This window comes from Branchiostoma belcheri, unplaced genomic scaffold (genome assembly GCF_001625305.1).
Source record: "Branchiostoma belcheri isolate BF01 breed outbred unplaced genomic scaffold, Haploidv18h27 scaffold300, whole genome shotgun sequence".
NCBI classification, from domain to species: Eukaryota; Metazoa; Chordata; class Leptocardii; order Amphioxiformes; family Branchiostomatidae; genus Branchiostoma; species Branchiostoma belcheri.
In genome coordinates, this window is record NW_017803911.1 from 1 (window position 1) to 3,963 (window position 3,963).

A 3,963-nucleotide genomic window follows, 5' to 3' on the forward strand; every position below is an offset into this window, starting at 1 on the left:
CGCAATGTATATATATATATCAATATGAATGAAACAAAACAAAAGCCTTATTATAACGTGTATTGTAACATGTGTATTTGTAATAATTGGTCGTGTTTCTCTACTATAATTTTCACTGCATCGAAGTTAGTCGCCTTGGAGGGGTCCTTTGCATAATTATCATTTGATTATGTCAAGCATCACTGCAGCTACCTACATACCAAAAATCACGACAATCCGTCAACTGGTTCTTGAGTTATCCTTCGAAAATTCCGTAGTCAAAGTAGTGACAACTGCAATACTTAATACATGAAATTGATGGCAGTTCAGCACCAAGGAGAAGTCCACTAAGGCCGCATAACACATGCACACAAACAAACAACTATTTGAGGCATTTGAAACATTTATTTCCACCACTAAACGTTTAGATGGCCCTTCCCGTGGTACCACATAAGTTAACCTTTTACAATCTTACGTTATACATGTATATATTTCCTCACATACTGTATTATATCCAATTGCCCTTGACCTCTGACCTCCAAAACATTAATTGCTATTATTATCTTGATTGAGTACTTTATTATGCTTGGTTGTATTTTATATTGATAACTGATTGATTTTAGCTTAATCTTTACTTGTTAGTTTACTGTATTAGTATGTTATTGTGTATGTTAATCTTTGTATTGTTTGGCGCCCGAAATCAGCTATGCTGCCTGGGTGGCCAGTGTATTGTATCGTCGCAATCGAATTAAATAAAATAAAATAAAATAAAGCATAACACATGTATTCATGGACGAACCCCTCAAAAGTAGTCCGGCACAAAGTAGTACTGCACAATACTAGAGAAAGGGGCAGAGATTGTTCTATGTGGTAAACGATAGAGGAATGTGTCAGTTTTGAGAATGTAAAAGTTTAATTATGGTGCGCGTTTAGTCGGCGTAGATTTGCGCTTGTATACTTGTAACGCCTAGTACTGTGCGTCGCGTCGGCTGCAGGTCCATTTTTTTTCTTACAATATTTTCAGCAAATGGTATAAAACAACACGCTTTTAATAGCAAAATTCCGTGCTAAAAGTCTTCGGGAAAACATTCCGGAGGTTTTGTAAAAGAAATGAGATACAATTTATATATAATATGTAACTTAGGCCACAGCAAGTAAATATTATGGATGACATCCGCGCGCGCACTAATTTTCGCCTGATGTTGAAAAAAAAAAAAGAAATTGTGTTGCCTTCTGACAGTGGTCAATATGCCGAAAATGGGCAAAGATGTCTGTTGCCATGCTGGAAGGTGGATGGCAGATGATGGTGGATGGCTATGAAGAGAGAAGACAAGAAAAGGCTTTGATTTGATGTTTTTTTTTTTTCTACTTTGATGCAGTGATATGTGATGCTGGCTGTGCATATGTGATGTTCCCACTGAATAAAAACCATTTGAACAATGATTGAGTTAGAATTTTAAAATGCAGGAACCTTGTTTTTTTCGGCCCGCCTTGTTTTTTTTTCGCCCGCTCGCATTAGTTTCGGAGTCTGAGGAGGATGTCATCCATAAAATTAACTTGCTGTGGCCTTATATATAATATTAAACATATTGTGAATGAAAAAATAAAGCCTTATTATACCGTATATTGTGACATACGTGTATTTGTAATAATTGGTCGTGTTTCTCTAGACTCTACTATAATTTTTACAAAGTCGAAGTGAGTCGCTTTGTGGGGTCCTTATAAGGCATAAACTGTTCTGCTACATTAAACCGATAATCAGGAGACACCATTTGACCCTTGACCTTATAATGCTGAGGCATCCTGCCAACCCCGCCCACACAAGTGGGCACGCCCATCAAACATGGCGGAGAGTTCCAACTCCGGGGCGAGTGGTTCGGGTACAGAAGCGGCCGGGGCGGCTCCGGACACCCCCGGGGGAGACCCACAGCCCCCGGGGGGTGTCGTTCCCAGCGCCATTTGTGCTCAGAAATATGATCTCGTTCCCGATATACTATTTCACCATTGATTTAGTCTCAGAAGGAGCTACTAGGGGGCCAAAAATGCTATTTTGTTTGAGCTGATAGGTCAAGAATTTTCGGATGGCCTGTACCAGGCTTCTGGAGGCGGCTGGAAAGAGTAGAAATCGGCCAAATAGAGAGATAACATGCCAGGGGAGTTGGTCCGCTATTAAGAGAGTACATTTTGCCGCAACGGTACTCTCTAGCAGACCAACTCCCGTGGTCCAACTTTACTCTTTCCCTCCGCCTCCAGAAGCCTGGTAGATGCTAGTTTTCGGCCCCCTAGCATCACAGGTACAAATGGAAATTTTGGATGGCACCCAAGAACGAAACCTCTGCTTGGAGAATAGTTCCTATTCCTGTTTATTCATTCTGGACGCGTACAATCCAACCCTGCTTGACACGCAGCCACTTCACAAAGGTTTAATACTTAGCGGGCAAGGTTCGCCCGACTTAGCCTCTACCACAGGCTTCGGGAGTCGGCTGGAAAGAGTAGAAATCGGCCAAAATAGAGGAGGGCCTGCAAGCCCTTTTTCGTAAGGCGTAATCAGGCCGTTTTAGACTTCGTAATTCGTAGGCAGCCTCCGCAAAAATCAACGTAATTCGTAATTGGACATTAGCCGCAAATCGTAAAGTCGTAATCAGCTCTGAGACTTTAACGGCGAAAATTTTGCGTAATTCGTAATCACTACCCCCCCCCCCCCCTTGTAGGCCCTCAGGTAACATGCCCGGGTGCGGCAAAATGTTCTCTCCCAGCAGACAAACTCCCCCGGCATGTTATCTCTCTATTTGGCCGATTTCTTTTCTTCCCAGCCGCCTCCTGAAGCCTGGAGAGGCTAGGCCCAACTTGAACCCCATCCAGCTAGAGGTCGGACCTTCCCTCCCACCCGGAAATGACGTCGACTTCCGGTCCGGCTGAAACGAAAACAACCCACGAGTCCATCAGCGTGTGACACTGATAGAATCCAGGCGCCCTTTCCTCGCTTGTTTACCGAGTGAACTTCACATCTGACTCACTGGGACCATCGGGTACTTTTGAGTGGTACGTATGCTAGATCAGATTATAACATTGTGGATTACCACTGTAGATGGAGACTACTGTCTGTTGCCAGCCATCATAACATATACGTACATAGAGGATTATTTTAAAACATGTGCAAAGATTGAGTGTAGCAAGTCGTTCGGTGTGATATAGCCGCGTGCCTGCGAAGCCGAAGGGAGGTTATACCGGCTATATTGATACAGAAGCAGGATAGAATTCAAAAGACGCGATGCAATTTTTAAATATCATGGATGCGAGTGGCCAGGGATGTCTGCAATGGCCTACATGCCCTTTCCACGCTTGTTGTCGACCCAGTAATGGATTATAAATAACTGCCTGGCCAATCTGATACTGGGTTTTTGCCAACGAGGGATCTGCTTGGAGATTAATAAAAACAGGCGATGTAACGTTATACTGGATGTGAGTGGCCCAGTGGGGGTTTCTTCATGTGCTGGTAACAATGCTTTTTTCTGCAGCTGTGCCACAGTTGTAGTGTATAATCTCCAAGCAGATCCCTCTCGGTGGCAAAAAGACAGTATCAAATTGGCCATGCAGTATCCATTAGCCAGAGAAGGTCGCCGGCCACCGACGGGGTGGGGGTCAGGACAAAAAAAAACGGCCATATATCCATAAAAATGTAACGATCATTCCCCCACAAGATCTGCTTGGAGAGTGTACAGAACTGTATAAAATGGAGGAGGGTCTGCATGTGTTTGTGTTGAAGATGGATCGGACCGGAGGGATATTACACCCCCCCCCTGCACTTGATCGCTTTGCGCGAAATTCAAGAAGTCAACCACGCAAGATGTCGGCCATGATTTAATCGATGATAAAGGGTCATTTATATGGGGTGGGATTGAGTTACCCAGGTCACGGCTGTAAGGGGGCCTGCATGGGGGGTCCCGAGAACGGGGGCCTGCATGGGGGGTCCCGAGAACGGGG

General features: G+C 44.1%; 1 protein-coding gene across 1 annotated transcript in view; it reads left to right on the plus strand.

The window, feature by feature from the left end:
- Positions 1 to 2,920: 2,920 nt before the first annotated feature.
- LOC109474326 overlaps positions 2,921 to 3,963 on the plus strand; it is a 7,424-nt gene continuing 6,381 nt past the window's right edge. The window contains exon 1 of the mRNA XM_019774614.1: positions 2,921 to 3,021. The gene's annotated coding sequence lies outside the window, so the exon portion shown is untranslated. The remainder of the gene's footprint in view (positions 3,022 to 3,963) is intronic.